General features: G+C 40.0%; 1 protein-coding gene across 2 annotated transcripts in view; it reads right to left on the bottom strand.

Moving 5' to 3' along the window:
• The window catches only part of LOC120542764 (semaphorin-4G-like), a 137387-nt gene extending 135347 nt beyond the window's left edge, over positions 1-2040 (bottom strand). For both annotated transcript variants that reach the window (XR_005636230.1, XM_039775422.1), the window contains exon 1: positions 1798-2040. The gene's annotated coding sequence lies outside the window, so the exon portion shown is untranslated. The remainder of the gene's footprint in view (positions 1-1797) is intronic.
• Between the last annotated feature and the right edge of the window lie 21287 nt (positions 2041-23327).

The raw sequence follows: 23327 nt of genomic DNA, 5'->3' as shown, positions 1-23327 counted from the left end.
AAAGGCAAGTGGAAAATGAAACAGGTTAAGAATTAAAAGCCAATGTGAAGAAGTGCGTTTTTAGGCGAGATTTGAATGTGGCGACTGAAGCGGCTTGCCTAACCACTAAGGGCAGGGAGTTCCAGAGCCTGGGTGCACAGACGGAGAAAGCCCTTTCACCACGAGCTTTAAAACGTGCCTTGGGAACGGTTAGGAGCAGCTGATCTGCGGATCTAAGAACAGGAGGGGGATTGTGACAATGGAGCAAGACACTCAAATAGGCGGGGGCTAGACCGTTTAATGCCTTATAGGTTAGGTTTATATACAAAACCATTTTAGATTTAAAAATTTCAAGATGTTTCGGAAATTTTGCATTTTATAATATTAGACACTTTTTTTTTTTTTTTACAGATTTCTAAGTGACAAACTCGATTGTCAATCACTGTGAACAAGCGCTTGAAACTGTCAAGTGTTCTAACGCACGTCGGCCCACTAGCTCCATCTGCAGGTACAATTGTAACTTACATGTAAGTACAAACTAGAAACAAGCAAAGACGGATATTTAACATTTTACGACAAATATCCTTCCTTATTATTTACAATATCTTCTCGTCTAACTACTGGAGGTATTTCAGTGATACAGTACTCAGGGAAGGCAAGGCAAACGTATGTGTAAAAAGCTGCTGGAAATAAACACAGTAAATAAGACAAATAAGGACCTTCACTCCTGACTATTATGGCACACGTTCAAGTCTCTTTGGGTGACCATGAACTGTACATGTAACCTGCCAAAACTGGACAGATCTCATCTTCGTAGAGTTAAGCATCCTAATAAACAGCACAGCACCCTTGATGTTCATATTAGATAAAAGTCATTACAAAGAAAATAAAATCCGAGTGACTCAACAAAATCAACAGCACAGCGCTTCTGTGTTTACACGACCAAACGACAGTATTTGAAGATGGTGAAAACTGAAAGGAGGTACTGTATATGGATCGCTCGAAGGGCAAAAGCGTGAATGTAACAAGAAGGGTCATTGGAAGGCAAACCCCTTGTGGCTGGAGTTTAATGCCACCCATGAAAAGTCAAAATGCACAGAAACATTCGGTTTGTTGTACGTGCAGCTGTTGGGGTGGCGATTAAACTCGCAGACAGCGACTGAACAGAGCGAAGTATGTCGAGGTGCACAGGACAACGCAGTTAGGAGATGCTTCCGAGAAAGGCAGAAGGAAACCTTTCGTGCCACTGACGCTTATTTGCATGTTATATTCTATTGTTCTTTCACATGTACCAATTGGACTAGTTTTACATTCTGTTCGGTTGCCGACAATTCCTTAAAACGTCATCAAGGACAATATTTTTTTTCAAATGAATAATCATCCCTGCCCATTGTTTCTCTCCACAGATAACAATAAGTCTCGGTAACTGCAACGGAAAGCGGAAGGCAGGTTTATGACTGTCACACACGACGCACTTAAATGAGCAGATTTATGAGGTGCAACTTCAGTATAATTCGGTAAATCAAAGCCACCTACAACCTGCATAACCCAGTTGCGTCCATTCTCCTGATAAAAAAGGCAAGTCCCACAGACACGAACTACGTCGCTAGAGCCACGCATCTCCGTCGAGCTCGGCGCGATACCCGCGCGTGTCGCCTCCGCCAGACCCGTGCGCACCAAGTGCCAGGGAACTCACGCAGCCCGCTGCCGCATTTCGAACAGCAGACTCTGTTAACAGGTCGACGAGGCGAGCCTTTTGTTTTTTTTCGTCACCTTTTCTGCTTGTTCTCTTCCTCGATTTCTGACACAAAATCTTACCTGCTCAGCAACGGGAGCACAATCCACCGTCTGCTCCTTTATCGGTGAATAGGAAAACCAATGGCCAAAAAAAAAAGAGTGAAAAGGGAAAATTTAAATCCAAATGCGCATCTTGTCGGTATGAAGGACGGACACTGAACGTCTCCCAGGTGTTTTTATTTCAGCTCCTCGCCGCAAAGCTGTCGCGCAACCTTCGCGTTAGTACTGAATGGTAGGCAGGCAGGCAGGTACCGTGGGGAACGCCTCGTCTCATTACTATGAACAGGGCTGCCGCTGCGATGCGCCGAGGCTGCACTGCGCCGGACTCTTCTTCCTTTATTAACTGTATATCGTCCAAGGCGAGCGCTCGGGGCGGAAGCAAAAGTACACAATTCCACATAAAAAAAAAAACTTTAGCCTTCCTTAAACACAAAAAATGTGTTTTATACAGCCGCCCTTTCGACAGCTGGCTAGATGAAAGAATGGATCATTTTATGAAAATGAACTTTTCCAGATTACTGCAAAATAATCGCAGAGATATAAATAATAACTATTATAGGCAAATGAGGTTTTAACACCTGCCACTGTAATCAAGACGTTGCAAATACAGAAATGTTAACAAAAACCGGTATAGATCAGGAGACACGATTAAGAAAATAAGTTATGAAGTTTATCTTTGATGACAACGGAGCACGAGTAAATAATTCTTTCAAATAGAGTTTTGATGTCAGCCTTGTTAATCAACATTTTATTTTGTTTTAAGCTGCTTAACAAAAGCAAAAGTTCAATAATAACAAGAAACATAATGGGGTGCCAAGGTCTCCTCTGGCTGCAATAGGTGCAAAGATCAAAATCGAGATACCTTTATTGTCACTGTACAGTACCATGAAATATCGTTTGGAGCAAGTCTATAGGTGCCTTAGATAAAAGTATATAAGAGTAGACAATAAACTAAGTAAACATTAAACTATACTATTAACATTTCCAAATATACACAGAGTCAAAGTAAAGGTAATGAAGTGACAAATTAAGTCGGAAGTAAAAGAAGTCATGGTGAAGATTACGGTCAATGCAATGGCCATGATGCAGAAGTTCACTTCAGTCAGTGATGGTTCTGGATAGGAAGGGGCAGTGATCGCTGTGCATTTAATAGTCTGATTGCTTTGGGGTAAAATCTGCTCTTCAGCTTGGTAGTGTGGGCACGCAGGACTCTGAAGTGCCTGCCAGAGGGCAAATGAGTTAAAATGCTATGGCTGGGGTAGGTTGGATCTCTACAGATGCTTTTCTGCAGCAACCGGTAGTGAAGATATCTTCTAGTGATGGTAGCTGAGCGTCAGTAATTCCCTGAGCCACTTTGGTGATACATTGGTGATACAGAAGGTGAAGCCTCTGAAGACCTTTCTTTGCCATTGCTGTTGTGTTTGTTGTCCATGACAGGTCCAGACTTATGTGGATCCCACAAATTTGAAACACTGGACTGTCTCCACCCTTTCGCCATTAATGCTGATGGGATGATGTCCATTGTAGCTCAGTCTCTTGAAGTCTAGAATCAGGTCCTTGTTTTCTTGGAACTGAGTACAAGGTTGTTGTTCCGGCTCCAACTCTCCAGATTCTCAACTTCTTCTCTATAAGCTTCTTCGTCATTATTGGCGATCAGGCCTATCATTGTGGTATTGTCTGTAAACTTTATTATGATGTTAGTATCATGGGTAGATTTGCATTCGTTTGTGAAGAGGGAGTAAAGGAGGGCGCTCAGCACACAGCCCTGTGGTTCTCCAGTTTTCAGTATTATGGATGAAGAGAAGTACTTATCCACGTAAACACCTTGTGGTCTGTTAGTGAGAAAATCTAAAATCCAGTTCCACAGATGTGAGTTGAAACCCAGGTTGTTTAGTTTCATAGCCAGCTTGTTGAGGGGATGGTGTTGAAGACAGAGCTATAGGCAATAAACAGCATCCACACATAGTTGTCCCTCTGCTCCAGGTGTGAAAGGGCAGTATGAAGGGCAAGTGAGACAGTGTCCTCAGTTGACCTGTTTGCCCCATAAGCAAACTGGTTACTGGTCCAGGGAAGTGAGGATGTTGCTTTTGATGTGTCCGAGGTCAAGTCGCTCAAAGCACTTCATAACAATAGGAGTCAGGGCCACAGCTCGATAATCACTCAGAGACCTCACCACTGCCTGTTTTGAAACAGGGACAATTGTAGCGGAATGAGGCAAGTGAGGACAGTGACCTGTTCTAGAGGATATTAAACAGGCTAGTGAATACTGCTGCCAGCAGTTTCTCATAAAACTTCAGGACCCATTCAGGAACCTCTGTGTTAGGATTAATGTGGTTTAGAGCCCATCTCACCTCATGTGCATTCAGTACCAGAGTGCATAATGGGGTTTCTTGATGGGTTAGTTTGGTAATATGTTGGTTGTTGCCCTTGTCAAAATATGCAAAGAAGTGATTGAGGTCATCAGGAAGAAATGAGTTTCCAATGTTGGTTGTTATCCATACAGTCTGTGATGGACCTAATGCCCTGCCACGTGCATCGGGAGTCAGAGCTGTTAAAATGCTCCTCTGTTTTTGGTTTGAGTCCTTAATGGTTCCTCAGGTTGGACCTAGCTGTTTTGTTGGCCACCTGAGTCTCCCAATTCTCCATGGCTGTATGCCAATATACAGCACAGCATACAGGCACATACACAACCAGTCAAAAGCTTGGACTCACTCAGACATTTTCTCTCATTTTTGATAGAAATTTCTGCTTTTTCCATCAAGAAACCATTAATTTGATTTTAAAATATAGCCAAAATATTACTAGTGTTTTATATGGTTATTACTGCTTGACATGATTTTTAATTTATTTTCCACATGACTTCAGTTTCAGCAGAAATTCCTTCAGTGGCCTAATGATAAACATTCCCTTATCTTATCCTTAACTAGGATATGTATAAGCACTTAATGTATACATGTTAATTGGTTGTTAGAGGAGCCTCTGTAATTGCATTATTACAGCTGAAACCTGTTATTCTGTTCACTTGGGTTGCAAGGCATTCTTAAAGTTCAGCTCTGGATTTAAAAATGGCCAAAATGAAATAGTATTCACAAGAAACATGTTAGTCTACTGTTTGTGTTTTTTTTCCAAGAATTAAGAATATGCCATGTGACAGATTGCCAAGGACATTAAGACTTCATTCAAAGGTGTGTATTACTGTCTCGAGAGATGAGGGCAAACTAGGTCTGACAAGTATAGAAAAAGAACACGAAGGCCCAGATGCACAACTACACAAGAGGAGAAGAACATCAGTCTGTAATTTCAGAAACAAACCCCTGACAGGTATTCAGTTGTTTTCTTCCTTAAATACCAGTGTCATCTACAACAGTGTAAAGACAATTCTGGGATGTTGGCCTTCAAGACAGAGTTTCAAAGAAAAAGCCATATGTGAAAACTGGCAAATAAAATAAATTGTTAAAATGGGTAAAAGAATAGAGACATGGGGCAGAAAATGAGTGGAAAAGTGTATTAGGCATACACAGTGTGTCCTGAAGTCATCTTTTCTGTTTAAGATGAGAGAGTTTTAATGCCAACTTGCAACAGTATAGATATTGCAATATATTGCACAGCAAACAAGCATATATACAGTAATATATAAATTAATAGTTGACAATTGCCCTAAAAAGTCATTAAAATATTATAGTAAAATTACAGTAGTGTTCACTCCACTGCATGCAGTATGTATACAGTATCCGCACCAATGCAATTCTCTTTATCAGTGGTGGCCCATAAAAGCAATCCCAAGCATAGCACTGCCTACAAGTTATATTTTGGGTCTAGTATCTATCATTTTCAAAGAAAGAATAATTTTGATGGTAGTTTATTTTACAGTCAATTTAAATACTTTACCTCAGTGTCATAAAAATGTTAAACTCCTAAAACCTAACTTTTTTAATTTGGCTTTTTCATTCGTGCATTTTAGTTTCACTTCTAATAGATGGCCACAAAATTCTTGAGAACCACTGTAATAATACTGAGTAGGACCTCTTTTTTGCTCTCATGACAGCCTTCTTTCCTCGTAGCATGGATTCCAGATGTTGCAAATATTCCTTTTAATTTCTGGTCCATTTTGACATGATTGCATCACATAGTTTCTGCAGATTTGCCAGCTACACATTCATGTAGTTCATATTCATTCTAACAGATTCCAAAGCAGTTCTGCTTGATTCAGATCCAGTGACAGAGAAGGTCAATGAAAAAGTTTGAACTCAAAGTCATTTTCATGAAACCAGTTTGAGATGGCTTTTGTTTGTGACATGGCGTATTTTGTTATGCTGGAAGTAGTCATTACAAGATGGGTAAATTGTGGTCATTAAGGGATGTACTTGGTCAGTAAAGATACTTAAGTGATGATTCAGTGGCACAGTGGTAGTGCTGCTGCCTCGCAGTAAAGAGATCTGGGTTTGCTTCCTGGGTCCTCCCTACGTGGAGTTTGCATGTTCTCCCTGTGTCTGCGTGGGTTTCCTCTGAGTGCTCCGGTTTTCTCCCACAGTCCAAAGACATGCAGGTTAGTGCTTGGTGTGTGTGTGCCCTGTGGTGGGCTGGCACCCTGCCTGGGGACTTGTTCTGCCTTGCGCCCCCTGTACTGACTGGGATTGGCTCCAGCAGATCCCTGTGACCCTGTGTTAGGATATAGCTGGTTGGGTAATGACTGACTGAATGGTATGAATGGGCCCACAAATAATATTCCACCACACCATTACATCACCACTACCGGCCTGGACTGTTGACACAAGGGAGATTGGATAAATGGTGTCATGCTGTTGGCACCACATTCTGTCCCTGCCATCTGTGTGCCTCAGGATAAATCAAAAAATCATCTGGCCAGGCTATATTTCTCCGGTCTTTAGCTGCCCAGTTTTGATAAACTAGTGGCCACTTCTGAGTCAGTGTTCTGTTCTTGAAACCTGATGATGACTTGGGTTGTTGTAACCGGTCTGCCTCAAGGTTTGAGATGTTTTTGCATTCTGCTCACTACATTTGCACAGAGAGGTTATCTTAGTTAAATGTAGACTTTCTGTCAGTTTGAACCAGTCTGACTGTTCTCTTCTGACCTAGGTCATCAACAAGACGTTTCTGTCTGCAGAACTGCCACTCAATGAAGTATTTTTCGCACTATTCTTTGTAAATGCCAGAGACTGTTGTGTGTGAAAATCCTAGGAGATCAGTAGTTACAGGAATACTCAAACCAGCCTGTCTGGCACCAACAATCATTCAACAATCAAAATCACTGAACTGAAACTTCTGACTTCTATCTAAATAATTTCATGCATTGCACTGGTGCCACAGGATTGTCTGAGTAGATAACTGTATGGATAAGCAGGTGTACAGGAGTTCCTAATGATTTGCTCAATGGGTGTATACAGGTATGTATTGAAATATATAGTATTTCTTGGATTTACCATCATCATTATTTTAACCTCTGCTTCTTACTATCTGATCAAAGCACCATGCAGCCACCTGTAATGTTAGAATGAATGTGGGCGCTCCAAGTGTCAACAAGGCCCACTGCATTGACTCTTCTAGGGCAAAGCTTAGAAATAACAGAAACTTCTTAAGCACATTTCTGTTAGGTAGAATGCCCCATAATCAAGGACTTTGCTTTATCTATTACTTGTATATCTTCTTTATTTAAGAGCAGCCTGATTTATTCTTTTTTTAAGCATTTTATTGATTTTATTAAAATCAAATAATATTCCATACCAGCAAGCCAAGTTTAGCACACAAATCAACTCCCACTCATGAGAAAGAGAGCGAGGCCAACAGAGTAAAACTTTAAACTAGGAAAAATAAGTAAATAGATAAATTAATAAATTAGATAGAATATAAAAGAGGGGAGAGAATCCACTTCCTCAATTTAAAAGCTTATTCTAAAATGTTATTGATTAGATCCTGCCAAGTTTTTAAAAAGTTTTGTACAGATCCTCTAAGTGAGAATTAGATTTTCTCCAATTGCAGCTAATATATAACATCAGTGACCCACTGACGTAAAACAGGTGGGTTACGATTCTTCCAGTTGAGCAAGATAAGTCTATGTGCCAATAGTGAAGGAAAGGCAATTTGCCTTATTATTCCAATTTACTGTATATATACTCATACTAATGTAAATATACTCATTTATTTCTAATTTGTTATTCATCTTGCAGTATTTTCTTTAACATCTTATAAAGCACTTTCAGCTACATGCCTTGTATGAAAATTAGTAGAAATAAATGCTGTTGATAAGGAAATCTTTTACATGGGCTGAGAAAGAAAGAAAGAAAGAGTTAAAAACAGTTAAAAAACAAACAATCATAACAAATATTAAGCCAGCTGTCATGGTGGCGCAGTGGGTACCGCTGCTGCCTTGCAGTAAGGAGACACGGGTTCACTTCCCGGGTCCTCCCTGCGTGGAGTTTGCATGTTCTCCCCGTGTCTGCTCTGGTTTTCCTCCCACAGTCCAAAGACATACAGGTTAGGTGCATTGATGATCCTAAATTGTCCCTAATGTGTGTGCCCAGTGATTTGTTCCTGCCTTGCTCCCTGTGCTGGCTGGGATTGGCTCCAGCAGACCCCTGTGTTAGGATGTAGCGGGTTGGAGAATGACTGACTGACTAATTATAGACACACAATAAGTAAAACAAAAGTACAAACTAACAAAAACATAAGATGGCAAATTCACAACCAAAAAAAGTTCTGTATCATTCATTTTCCAAAATGCTTTTTTTTTTTACTCCATTACTGTCTAATAAAGTCTGAACAAAAAAGTCATTTTATAAAAGTTATAATCCAGAAGGATTTTTCTTTCACCCCAGTAATGAACATTTTAATTAAATCTGTCTGCTTCTCTCTCCTTCTTTGTCTTGACCTAATAAAATATTTGCAAGACTACTGACGGTCTTTATGTTTTATGAATTAAAAAAAAAAACAGGTCCTACATTTAAAATAAAAAAAGAAAACAATGAAATCATAACTTTTTATTAAGAGGAAGGCCATTTGCTAAAGAAGTTGAGATGAATTAAAACAAACAATGATTCCTCGGCAATAGTTGCAAGTATAATCCTCCACTATAAGCTTACAAGTCATCTTGCTGAATGGCAGCTGTTCTACTTGTATACAGACTTTCACAAGCTAAATACTCCCACCTAGTCTGTCCCTCCAAGCTGCATTCCAGGACAGAGGTCTGCATAGTTGGTGCTGGTGAGCCGTAGTGGCCGTTGGGTTTTTGTTCCAACAAAATTGTTCAATTAGAAACCAGTCCTTGCCAATAACAGACCGTGTTTTCATTTTGCCACGTTAGGTTATTCTTATATCACAGATTTTTTTTTCCTTTCCAAGGATATCATCCAAATAATTAGTAGCCTAAAGCAGATGAGTAATTCTCACTCCTTCAGTTCTTTTTCTCCAGTTTCCTTCCAATTATTTTTCTAAACCAGATAGTATGTGATAAATACGCACAGGTCTAAATGGATACAAGTTTGAAGGAAAACTGCTTGTTCCTTGTTAATAAGGATCAATTAACATGAGCTGTTTAAGACTAGAGCAGCAGAGTGGAGTGGCACAGTGGAAGCGCTGCTGCCTAAGTAAAGACACCAGGGTTCAACAACAACAACAACAACATTTATTTATATAGCACATTTTCGTACAAAAAGTAGCTCAAAGTGCTTTACATAATGAAGAATAGAAAAATAAAAGACACAGTAAGAAAATAAAATAAGTCAACATTAATTAACATAGAATAAGAGTAAGGTCCGATGGCCAGGGAGGACAGAAAAAAAAAAAACTCCAGATGGCTGGAGAAAAAAATAAAATCTGTAGGGATGCCAGACCATGAGACCGCCCAGTCCCCTCTGGGCATTCTATCTAACATAAATGAAACAGTCCTCTTTGTATTTAGGGTTCTTACGGAAGGACCTGATGATGATGGTCACGTAGACTTCTGGCTTTTAATCCATCCATCATTGTTGGAGCATCATGATGCTTTGAGTAGGTGGTGGTGGCGCAGGCCACCACCACAAAGAAACCAGAAAAAGAAACAGAAGAAAGAGTAGGGGTCAGTACGGATTTTAGAGCCACCATGAATAGTTATTATGAAGAATTGAACATACAGAGTATCAGGATTAAGTTAAATTGAAGTTATAGAAAGGCCATGTTAAAGTAATGTGTTTTCAGCAGTGTTTTAAAGTGCTCTACTGTATTTGCCTGGCGAATTCCTATTGGCAGGCTATTCCAGATTTTAGGTGCATAACAGCAGAAGGCCGCCTCACCACTTCTGTTAAGTTTAGCTTTTGGAATTCTAAGGAGACACTCATTTAAGGATCTAAGGTTACGATTTGGAATACAAGGTGTCAGACATTCTGATATATAAGATGAGGTGAGATTATTTAAGGCTTTATAAACCATAAGCAGAATTTTAAAGTCAATTCTGAATGACACAGGTAACCAGTGTAGTGACATCAAAACTGGAGAGATGTGCTCAGATTTTCTTTTCCTAGTTAGGATTCTAGCAGCTGCATTCTGCACTCGTTGCAAGTGATTTATGTCTTTCTTGGGTAGTCCTGAGAGGAGTGCGTTACAGTAATCTAGTCGACTGAAAACAAACGCGTGAATTAATTTCTCAGCATCTTTTAGTGATATAAGAGGTCTAACTTTTGCTATGTTTCTTAAGTGAAAAAATGCTGTCCTAGTGATCTGATGAATATGAGATTTAAAATTCAGATTACAGTCAACAATTACCCCTAAGCTTTTTACCTCCGTCTTGACTTTTGATCCTAATGTATCCAGTTTATTTCTAATAGCCTCATTGTATCCATTATTGTCAATCACTAAGATTTCAGTTTTCTCTTTATTTAACTTGAGAAAGTTACTATTCAAGGGCGGCACAGTGGCGCTGCTGCCTCGCAGTTAGGAGACCCGGGTTCGCTTCCCAGGTCCTCCCTGCGTGGAGTTTGCATGTTCTCCCCGTGTCTGTGTGGGTTTCCTCCAGGCGCTCTGGTTTCCAGGTTAGGTGGATTGCCGATTCTAAATTGGCCCTAGTGTGTACTTGGTGTGTTTGTGTGTGTCCTGCGGTCGGTTGGCACCCTGCCTGGGATTGGTTCCTGCCTTGTGCCCTGTGTTGGCTGGGATTGGCTCCAGCAGACCCCTGTGACCCTGTATTCGGATTCAGCGGGTTGGAAAATGGATGGATGGAAGTTACTATTCATCCATTCTGTGATACAAGTCAGACATTGTGTTAGTGAATCAAGAGAATCGGGGTCATCAGGTGCTATTGATAAGTACAGCTGTGTGTCATCAGCATAGCTGTGGTAGCTCACGTTGTGCCCTGAGATAATCTGACCTAACGGAAGCATGTAGATTGAGAATAACAGCGGACCCAGGATAGAGCCTTGTGGAACACCATATCGGATATCATGTGTCTTCGAGTTGTAATTACCACAACTAACAAAGAATTTTCTCCCTGTCAGGTAGGATTCAAACCAATTTAAGACGCTGCCAGAGAGGCCCACCCATTGACTAAGGCGATTTCTAAGAATATTGTGATCAATGGTGTCAAATGCAGCACTCAGATCTAAGAGGATGAGAACAGATAAATGGCCTCTGTCTGCATTTACCCGCAAGTCATTTACTACTTTAACGAGTGCAGTTTCTGTGCTGTGATTTGTTCTAAAACCCGACTGAAATTTATCAAGAATAGCATGTTTATTGAGGTGGTCATTTAACTGCATAATGACTGCCTTCTCCAGAACTTTACTTAAGAAAGGCAGGTTAGAGATGGGTCTAAAATTTTCAAGAGCGAGGGTCAAGATTATGTTTCTTAAGTAGGGGTTTAACTACAGCAGTCTTAAGACAGTCTGGGAAGACCCCGTATCTAATGACAATTTACTATGTCAGAACATTATCAATTAGCACGCCTGATACTTCTTTGAAAAACCTTGTTGGTATTGGGTCAAGGACACAGGTGGAGGGTTTTAATTGAGATATTATTTTTTGTAAATCAGGTAAATCTATCCTAGTGAAAGAGTTTAATTTGTTTATAACAGGATGCTGGGGTTTAGGAGGATCCTTAGTGTTGGAGGGATATACTATGTTATTTCTAATATCATTAAATTTTGATTGAAAAATACAGCATAGCCTCACAGGTTTTACTGGAAGCACTTAGGAGGCATTCCTTTGAGTTACCTGGGTTTAGTAGGCGATCAATTGTAGAAAATAAAACTCTGGGATTACTAGCATTGTTATTTATAATCTTAGAGAAATAGCAGCCTCTCAAGACGGACAGTGTTATTGTATTCTGTTATTTTGACTTTTAATATTTCATGGTGGATAGTAAGTTTAGTCTTCCTCCATTGACGCTCAGCTCTACGGCATGTTCTCTTTAAATCAGACACTCTTTGGGTCTTCCATGGTATAACAATGCTAGAAGATTTTTTCACTGTCTTTTCAGGTGCAACTATGTCAACAGCAGCTCTCACTTTAGTATTAAATCTTTCCACCTTACTATTTACATTATCCTCGCTATTATAGTTGGCACTATAAACGGACTGATTGCTTAGAATGTTTGTAAGTTTTAAAGCTGCTGCTGAGTCAAAGAAGCGTTTTTAACAATATGCTTCTCATGAGTGTTTTTATCATTATTTCTATATTAAAAAGTAGAAGAAAATGGTCTGATAGACCAATATCAATGATCTGTTTTATATCAACTTTCAGTCCTTTAGTAATCACTAAGTCTAACGTATGACCTGCTTTATGTGTAGGCTGATTTATGAGTTGTCTCAAATCAAAAGAATCCAGGAGGTTCATAAATTCTTTTACTTTTAGATCACACTGATTATCTATATGAAAATTAAAGTCGCCAACTATTAGGAGTGTGTCATAGTTAGTAATTAAAATTGACATTAAGTCAGAGAATTCCTCAAAAAAGACGCGATGAATTTTGGAGGTTTATACACGGATAATACTAGAACTTGAGAATCTCCATGGATAACAACGGAGATACTCAAAGGACTTGAACTTACCAAAACTGACATCTTTACATTTTAATCGGCTCGAGTAAATGTTTGCCAAGCCGCCCCCCTTTTTTCCCTGGCGGTCTGCACGAGTAAAACTGTAATCCGGAGGCGCAGATTCGATTAAAACAGCCGCGCTGTCTGAGTTAAGCCATGTTTCACTTAGTGCAATAAAATCTATTTTTTTATCACTAATAAGATCGTTGATAAAAAATGCTTTGTTAGTTAAAGCTCTAACATTTAATAGTGCCATATTTAATGTTTCGGATGGGCAGAGATGAGTATTATATACGTTATTGATATTTGGAATAGGAACTTTTATTAGCGCCGCTCTGTGTGTATTTTTTGTTTAATCTGTGATCTGTTTTTATAGTTTTAATACATTGTTCCTCTAAAATAGTAATTTAGAGTTAAATAATTAAATTAATTCTAATTTAATTAGAATTAAATAATTTCATGTCCCTGGTTCTCCCCATGTCTGTGTGGGTTTCCTCCCACAGTCCAAAGACATGCAGGTTAGGTGAATTGTCAACCCTAAATTGGCCCTAGTGTGTATCTGTGTGTATCCAGTTTGTTCCTGTCTTACGTCCAAAGCTAGCTAGGATAGGCTGTCGCGACCCCGTTCAGAACTAAGTTGATTAGAAAATGAGAGACTGATTGTTTAAGACTATAATAAGAAATTAAAAGTGGAGAATCCTAACACGTAAGACAACTAAACAAAAGTAGAAAAATGTTGCTTAAGCAATAAGTGCTTCATCAGTAATAATTGACTTCTCATTAGGAATTTAGGTTGAAACAAAAACCTACAGCCACTATGGCCTTCCAGGACTGACTGTGCAGACCCCTGTTCTAGGGCAATGGGTTAAGGTGGGTGGGGCACATCTCCCTGGGGGCCCAACAGGAGGTGCTTGGGGGCCAGTGACAGTCCTGGTGATGTTGACGTTCTTAATATAAGAATCAATTACAATTTTTAAGATTCTGTTTAAATTGCCTCACTTTTTAAAATAAATAAATAAATTCAAAATGTTCTTCAATTGTTACATAAAAATATGACTACTATGTTAATGTAGTTAAAGGCCTACAGATATTGTGTGATATTTAATCCTATACTATATGTGTCAATAGTCTGCTGTAGTATTTGCTTGATTAAGGGGGCTACTGTAACATAAAATCATGCTGTGTGGGTACTGTTAGCAGTAACCAAGTTCCAAGAGTAGCTTTGGGTTTGGGTGAGGGGGTCCTTGACATGGCAGGATTGCGGTTGGTGTCTCACTTGAACAGCAACTTTATACAGCAGCTTCTGTTCTGCAAAAAATAAAATTTCTCTCTAGTCCCACCTATTACAACCTGTGATATTAAACATTTTATTTGGGGACACGGAGGCTCACAAATGTCCCTATTTTCAAATCAGTCCAATAATAGCACTCTGCTAACTCATTTTTGGCTGTGCACAGAAAGCACAACCTTAAGATCTCCACAACCTCCTCTAAATTTAGATAGCAGGTCCATTGCCCAATTAGCAAATGTTTGTACTTGCGACAGGACAAAAATCATAAGGCATTACTGAAGTGGTGGAGAGTCCACTGGTGTCAGAAAGCCAGCCTCTCTAGAGTCAGAAGGCTCTCCTGAACATCCATCCATCTATCCATTATCCAACCCGATATATCCTAACTACAGGGTCACGGAGGTCTGCTGGAGCCAATACCAACCAACACCGGGCGCAAGGCAGGAAACAAACCCCGGGCAGGGCGCCAGCCCACCGCAGGCTCTTCTGAACATGCGGCTTCAAATGCTGCTATGTCCTCAAACTTAGAAACATGGAAGAAAAAAAATGGTGTCCAGGTGCAGTTTCCATTTAATGCAACAAAAACCTACGCTCATAAAAGTCAAAATGCATTCTTTGACGTGTTTTGGCCCTCCTCCTTCCTGTTGGACGTCTATCTATCTATCAACACGTATATATGAAGATGCCAACAATAGCAGAACCAATTGGAAACACTGATAAGCCCTGTAGTGGTCACTCACAAAGTACTGTATCTCAACTGACTAAAAAAAAGTGATCCCTAAAGGTTCGTTGCCTTTCCTCACTCTTTCTCAGATGTATACATTTGTATTTTCTTTTGAGATCAAGGTACATAAATACAGTTAGGGTTTTTCACAGAGTATTGTAGCTGGGGTAAGGAGTACATCAGGTAAGTGGATTTATGTCTTCTATTAATTAACTGGTGGGCTTTGCCCCCTGCTCACTTCGCTCGGCCACCCCTGGGCCTGCACTACGCGCTAGTCTCTTTGTGGTTCTGTCGCTTGCGTATGGGGATGTACAATTTAAACACATTGTTATTGTCATGGGAATTGTTACATATGCATAATAGAACTAACTATTTTATATTACGAGTAATTAACAATATTTAAAAATATTAAAACGTAATAATTTGAAAGTAAATTATGTTTCATGTTGCGTTAGAGTTATTTGTTGCGTAATACGATTTTGTTTTGTTTGGCTTTGAAATTAACACGCAAATACTTTTTAAAATGACACTTTTACTGTAAAACTTCATTAAAAACAATTTTTCGAACTAAATTTTTGTCAATATCACATTGCATTTTGGACTTTCATCATGATTGAATTTCGTTTCTTTCTGTCTTTTAAATAAAATTACTTTTTTGAATGTTTGTCTGCAAAAGCTATTCAAACAGGAAACGGTTAACATTTTAATACGAACGGCATATCAAGATCTCCTTTGTTGTCTGATGTTATCCCCTGATGATGTACTACATTACCTTTCTTGGATACATCCTTCTTTCTACAGTAATTCGTGTGGTGGAAGACCGGACAGTGTTAATGGTTGTAAATATTCTTTGGGATATTGTAAGTTAATGTTTTCATCTTCCGCACCATCACCACCAACTGTTTCAGCATAGTCTATCCATCCATCCATTATCCAACCCACGATATCCTAACTACAGGGTCACGGTGGTCTACTGGAGCCAATCTCAGCCAACACAGGGCACAAGGCAGGGAACAAATCCCGGGCAGGGCACCAGCCCACTGCAGGCATAGTCTATTGATATGCATTTAACCAATTTGCCATGTAACCGATCGTCATTTTTGCCGTTATTTCATTTGACTTCATCGTTTCTCGGTGCTCAGATTGCCCGTGTACTAATTTTTTCTGTTGATAACAGTACCGTGTGCGTGGCTGAATATGGCTGAGAGGAAGGAGTGACTTGAAAAAATCTCATGGCCAAAGTCTCGTCTCGCCGGACTACAAAAAATCTCTTGAAAAAAATCTCATCTCGTCCCAGGATTTTTTTATATAATAGAGAGAAATCAAGTTCTATATTTTAATACTGTACATTCTTGTTATCATTACTCTATTAATGTTACAGTGTTACTACATCAACTATTACTACAAGTTACTCCTTCAAAGTTGTCAGCACAGGCAGGACAGAATAGGCTGACGGCAGAAGAATAGGCCAGCCTAGTGGTGATGGCAGACTAATGTGTTGCAATAAGTGTACTGCAAGTAGCTTCAGGAGCAGGAATAATTATGAGAGATTTGTAACATAATCGGGCAGACTGCCATGAGTAAAACTATTAAACAACTTACATTTCGTACATTTAATTTTCCTTGATTACTGCAATAAAAAAATCACATGTAATGTAATTTTAAGCTGATCAAATGTCTCAGTTCAATTTTGGTGGCTAAAAAACAGTATTGCCTCCTACTTTATGTACATACAGTATCTACTGATCTGATATATTAAAAACAAATAGAACAAAGGTTTTGCCCTTGGTTGCTGCTTGCCTAACATATTGACTGTGTAAACACTGCAGGGTTCCTGTCCTTGGTAGTGCCTCACCTTCTGTGCGCAGCTTACTGATGTCACTAAAGTTTAACCCTGAGGTGCCAAAACAATGTCATGTCACTCAATTCTCATTGGTGGTTAGGAATTGCTTTTATTTCCATCTTGCCAGTACTTCAGTGGACGCCGCTGTAGAGAGAGAGAGAATGGATAGATAGATAGATAGATAGATAGATAGATAGATAGATAGATAGATAGATAGATAGATGACTAGATAGATAGATAGATAGATAGATAGATAGATAGATAGATAGATACTTTATTAATCCCAAGGGGAAATGCACATACTCTAGCAGCAGCTTACTGATAAAAGACAATATTAAATTAAAGAGTGATAACAATGCAGGTATAACAGACAGTAACTTTGTATAATGTTAACGTTTACCCCTCCATTGGTGGAATTGAAGAGTCACATAGTGTGGCGGAGGAACAAACTCCTTAGTCTGTCGCTGTAGCTGCTCCTCTGTCTGGAGATGATCCTGTTCAGTGGATGCAGTGGATTCTCCATGATTGACAGGAGCCTGCTCAGCGCCCGTCACTCTGCCACGGATGTCAAACTGTCCAGCTCCGTGCCTACAATAGAGTCTGCCTTCCTCACCAGTTTGTTCAGGCATGAGGCATCCCTCTTCTTTATGCTGCCTCCCCAGCACACCACCGCGTAGAAGAGGGCGCTCACCACAACCATCTGATATTACATCTGCAGCATCTTATTGCAGATGTTGAAAGACGCCAGCCTTCTAATGAAGTATAGTTGGCTCTGACCTTTCTTACACAGAGCATCAGTATTGGCAGTCCAGTCCAATTTATCATCCAGCTGCACTCCCAGGTATTTATAGGTCTGTATCCTCTGCACACAGTCTCCTCTGATGATCACAGGGTCCATGAGGGGTTTGGGCCTCCTAAAATCCACCACCAGTTCCTTGGTCTTGCTGGTGTTTAGGTGTAAGTGGTTTGAGTCACACCATTTAACAAAGTCTTTGATTAACTTTCTGTACTCCTCCTCCTGCCCACTCCTGATGCAGCCCACAATAGCAGTGTCATCAGCGAACTTTTGCACGTGGCAGGAATCCGAGTCGTATTGGAAGTCTGATGTATATAGGCTGAACAGGACCGGAGAAAGTACAGTCCCCTGCGGCGCCCCTGTATTGCTGAACACAATGTCAGACCTGCAGTTCCCGAGACGCACATACTGAGGTCTGTCTGTAAGATAGTCCACGATCCATGCCACCAGGTATGAAGCTGCTCCCATCTCCGTCAGTGTGCTCTGCAACCTTGTATAGGGAAGTATCTGGAAAACGCATGGCATGGTTTGAATGATGACCACAGTTTGTAATTTCAAACCTAGCAACCTTAACCAGTTTAATTACACAGAAAGCTGGTGTAGGCTGGAGCCTATTGATACAGCAAAGAGTTCAGAGCAGGAGCCAGTCCTGTATGGCACACCAGCTCAACACGAGGCACACTCACACCGAACATGGGCTCAATTTAGAAGTGTCTGCTCATTTAACAATTTGTTCAAATCCTGCACGCTGAGCCATCAGCCCTAACCACTGCGCTGCTCCTGCCCGTTAAATACAAGATAAAAGAAATATAATAATAAAATTAGGTGAACAATGGTTTGTGTTGTGTCTTCTGACATTTCTGTTTTGTTCAGGTCTGACACCTGTAAGAAGATTGTGAAGGGCGTATTGTTTTTTTTTTAATTTATTATAATCAAAGGACACATCATCATACAGACTGATGTTTATTAACAATATGGCGTAGTTGTTCTTGGGAGTATCTGTTCTGGAGTCACCTCCTCTGACGGCCACAAGATTTAGAAATGGCGTCACTAGAAGCAGCAGTCTGAACTAAATTTTATAACTGTTATTATTTAGGTCAGTGGTTAAAAAATTAATAAGGGCAACAATAAAACATATATCATTAGAATATGTATTTTTTTGTTTGATTTTAATGACTTTAGGTATTCACTCCACTTCCATCCAGTTAACCCTGTCATGAGGGGTTGGAGCCTATCCCAGCAACACCAGGCTCAATGCTTCAATACACCCAGGATAGAGTAAAAGATGACAATGTTGTGAAAAAAAATATTTCTTTAAAAGAGAAGCCTTCAAAAACCTCCACCCAATTTAAAGCCAGCATCAATATCCCAGAACAAAAGGAGGCTGGCAGCGCATCATATCGAATGGCCACATGTTGGGCTTCAAGCTCCGAGGTGGGGAGTTCAAATCCTGCTGCTGACACTGTGTGACCATGACCTGCCTGTGCCACACCTGGAAAAGCAAAGCAAATGTAGCCAATTGTATCTCAGATGTTGTAAGAAGCCTTGGCTGAAGGCAGAAGTCCAAGAAGTAAATGTAATAATAACTTAACTCTTACATGACAAGCCTCAGGTGACTGAAGCTTTGCAAACCCCTACTGTAGTTTTGAAAATCATTTTCAACATGAAAAACCAGTCTTTAATTTTACTGGCACGGTGTCCAGGGTTGCTTGAACACAATGCAGCCATTTCTGATCCTGAACTCGACAGGTGAATGGCTAGACCAGGGGTGTCAAACTCCAGGCCTGGAGGGCCGCAGTGGCTGCAGGTTTTCATTCTCACCCTTTTCCTAATCATTGACCAGTTTTCACTTTTAATTAACTCCTTTTCCCTTCATTTTAATAGCCCTGTTTTTGAGGATTCGGTCCTCTGAATTGATTCGTTTCTTCATGAAATGGCAGCCAAACAGAAATGAGATTTGAAACGAACTAACAGATGAGCAGCTAAACTGGGATTTCAAATTCCAACCAATTTCACTCCAGCCAATCTATTAATGAGAAGCTGATTCTTGCTGTTAATTAATTAAGCCCGTTATTTAATTTTGTGGTCTGTTGCTGCTCTCATTCTGACACAGCAGCCATTCACCAAAACTGTTGATTTTCTGTTTGTCAAAATGTTTTGGTGACCTGAGAGATCAACGTTACCGAGACCTTCACCTTTACTTTCAGATATTGTGTGATGGGCACAGGTCAGCTGGTCATGTGGCGGCTCGTTTTGTGTCTCATTATTGTTTGGCTGCCAATTAACAACACCAACAACATTTATTTATATAGCACATTTTCATACAAACAGTAGCTCAAAGTGAGAAAAATAAAAGACACAGTAAAAAAATAAAATAAGTCAACATTAATTAACATAGAATAAGAGTAAGGTCCAATGGCCAGGGTGGAAAGAAAAAACAAAAAAAACTCCAGACGGCTGGGGAAAAAAATAAAATCTGTAAGGATTCCAGACCACGAGACCACCCAGTCCCCTCTGGACAATTAAAAAAACAGACAACTAAGGGGCCTGAGTCAAGTTATTTAAAACTAAAGCAAAAGAAGTTAATTAGCAGCAAAGACTGGTCACTAATGAAGAAGATGGTCAGAATGAAAACCTGCAGCCACTGCGGCCCTCCAGGCCTGGAGTTCGACACCCGTGGGCTAGACGATTAGTTCTGACCTGTCTAAATTAACACATTTCTATCCACAAATTTCATTTCCTCTTGAGGTGAACAGATGTATACATTTGAAAAAGAGATTCAGTAAATAGGAATTAACTCTTGATACAACAAAAATGAGAAATCCTTTTCATTCAATTACTGCTGCCATAGTTTTCAAAAGAAGAGCACTGCTGACACCATGTTGATCTTTTCAGCCTCACTCATGTCACATTGTCTGTTTGAATCCCATGCCCATTTGGTGTTTCGGTGGGTTTTCCAAATCACGCATGTGAGGGTAACTGGTGGCTGGAAATCTTCCCCACATGATAGCGTTTGGGCAGTTGGACATTCAGCACCTGCTACCTGGAGTAGTTTATATAATTTAAGAATGTATATAAAGTATGCAACTCCTTGAAAGTTAAATGTAATACAAAATTGAATCTTAGTGCATTTAATTTGGCTTCTTTGCCATTGATCAACAGAAAAAATCCTTTAATTTCAAAGTTAAAACAGATTACTATAAAGTGATCTTTGAAATTAATTACAAATGTAAAACACAAAATAAACAAAGCTGTAAGTATTCAACTCTTTTACTTTGACACACTTTACTCTTGACTGGTGCAGCCAACTGATTTTATCTTCTTCTTCTCCTTCTTCTTCTTTTGGCTGCTCCCGTTAGGGGTTGCCACAGCGGATCATCTTCTTCCATACCTTTCTGTCACACTCATCACCTGCATGTCCTCTCGCACCACATCCATAAACCTCCTCTTAGGCCTTCCTCTTTTCCTCTGGCCTTTAACATCCTTCTCCCAATATACCCAGCATCTCTCCTCTGCACATGTCCAAACCAACACAATCTCACCTCTCTGACTTTGTCTCCCAACCGTCCAACTTGAGCTGACCCTCTAATGTACTCATTTCTAATCCTATCCTTGTCACACCCAGTGCAAATCTTAGCATCTCTAACGCTGCCATCTCCAGCTCTGTCTCCTGCTTTCTGGCCAGTGCCATCGTCTCCAACCCATATTACATAGCTGGTCTCACTACCGTCCTGTAGACCTTCCCTTTCACTCTTACTGATACCCGTCTGTCACAAATTACTCCTGACACTCTTCTCCACCCATTCCACCCTGCCTGCACTCTCTTTCTCACCTCTCTACCACAATCCCCATTACTCTGTACTGTTGATCCCAAGTATTTAAACTCATCCATCTTCGCCAACTCTACTCCCTGCATCCTCACCATTCACTGACCTCCCTCTCATTCACACACATGTATTCTGTCTTGTTCTACTGACCTTCATTCCTCTCCTCTCCTCTCTTGAGCCCTCTCTTCTTAACCTGCTCCCTACTAGCCAACTAGTTATATAAGTCACATAATTAGTTTATTTTAGATCACTTGTCTAGGGTTTCCATTGATTGCAGTCAACATACAACTGATGTAGAGGCTCAAACTTGTGGTGAATCAGAATGGTGGACTGGCCTACACAGTGATGACAGAAGAGCACTCCCAAGCAACACTGAAAAGGTGATTGAAAAGTCAGGGGGCGCAGACAAGAAAAATATCCATGTCAATGAATATCCCTTTGGAGTCCAGCTAAATCACTCACAATGAAATGGAAAGAGTATAAAACAGCTTTGCCTAGATCAGGCCATCCACAAAAACACAGGGATTGTGCAAGAAGACAATTAGTGTGGGAGGCCATCAGGAGACCTACTGAGAACTTTGAAGGAGTTACAAGCTACAGCAGCTCAAAAACACATGCAGCATCATGCTGTGGGGATGCTTCTCTACAGGAGGCTTGTGAGGGTAGATATTAAAGTAAATTCAGGATAATGTAGTTAAAACCTTGGAAACCTGATGCAGTTATGCAGAAAACCTGGTCCTTTGGAGAAGATTTGTTTTTCTAGCAAGACAGCTACCTAAAGCAGAATGCTAAATCCACACAGGAGTCGATTACAAACGACCATGTTATTGTCCTGGAGTGGCCAAGTCAGAAACCAGATCTCAATCAAAATTGAGAATTTGATGATGGACTAGAAAAAGGTTGTCCACTCACAGTCCCCATGCAACCTTCTAGAGCTTAAGCAGTTTTGCAATGAAGAGTGAAGAGAAATTATTGTGTCCAGATGAGCAAAGCTAATAGTGACCAGAGCTTCTACTAAAATTGTGTTCCATTTGAACTGGGAAGATAGAATTTTGGAGTTCCTAGTCGGAATTTGCAAGTGGAATGTCCCTACCAGTCAGATATCCTACTTGGAAACTCTGGTCTGGTCTGTCAAGACCAATTTTTTTTTTTTTGTCCACTAAGTTATGATGTCAATCTAAAATGGCGACAAACACTGTACATTTTTGTGAAAGTTGTAGTATTATAGCACTCCTGTCTAATTGTTTCTCATTACAACAGTCATACACACTGTCTGTCCAACTATCCGTGGACTTGGTGCTACAGTGTTTGGATGTGCAAAAACAGGTAATGCTGTGTTATCAATTTTTATTACAATATATTTACAATATTTACAAATATTTATTCCAAAAAAGCCAAGCAGAACAAATGTTTCCTTAATGTTTTACTGGAAAACAGTCAAATTGGGTGTGACGTCATTCAGAGCTCCGAAATCCAAGGTAAATGGAATGCAGCATAAATACTGACTTGACAGGGGGGATACTAAGGCGACTAATGATTTTGTGTTTTACATTTGTAATGAATTTATATCACTTTGCAGAGATCCATTTTCACTTTGGCATGAAAGAGTCCTTTCCGTTGATTAGCGTCAAAAAAGTCAAATTAAATCCACTGTGATTCAGAGTTCCACAACAAAAAGTGGGTGAGTATGTTTTATGAGCACCGTATGGATGCACATCTTTCAGCAGCAAACACTTGTTGCTGGTATTAACCTGTTTTATTTATTTTAAACTTAAGAGATCACATTGATTCAAGCAACAGTTAAACCAGACCTCAAACTAAAACTATTAAATTTACTTTGGGGAGAATCAGTCCGCCTATGAAACATTTCAAACTGACAATTGGTGCCTGTGACAGCCATGTCAGCATTATTTGTGTGGAAATGACTGCCGACAGCAGTCACAAACAACCCCTTTAGCTACAAATGCTGACACATGCAGGAGATATTATGACTCACAAAATGACACTTGGGAAAGGGGAACATGACAATGTGTGGGTTTTGTTGTGGTTGTT

The sequence above is a fragment of the Polypterus senegalus genome, chromosome 1 (genome assembly GCF_016835505.1).
Source record: "Polypterus senegalus isolate Bchr_013 chromosome 1, ASM1683550v1, whole genome shotgun sequence".
NCBI lineage: Eukaryota > Metazoa > Chordata > Cladistia > Polypteriformes > Polypteridae > Polypterus > Polypterus senegalus.
This window is presented reverse-complemented; position numbering and strand designations above follow the sequence as displayed.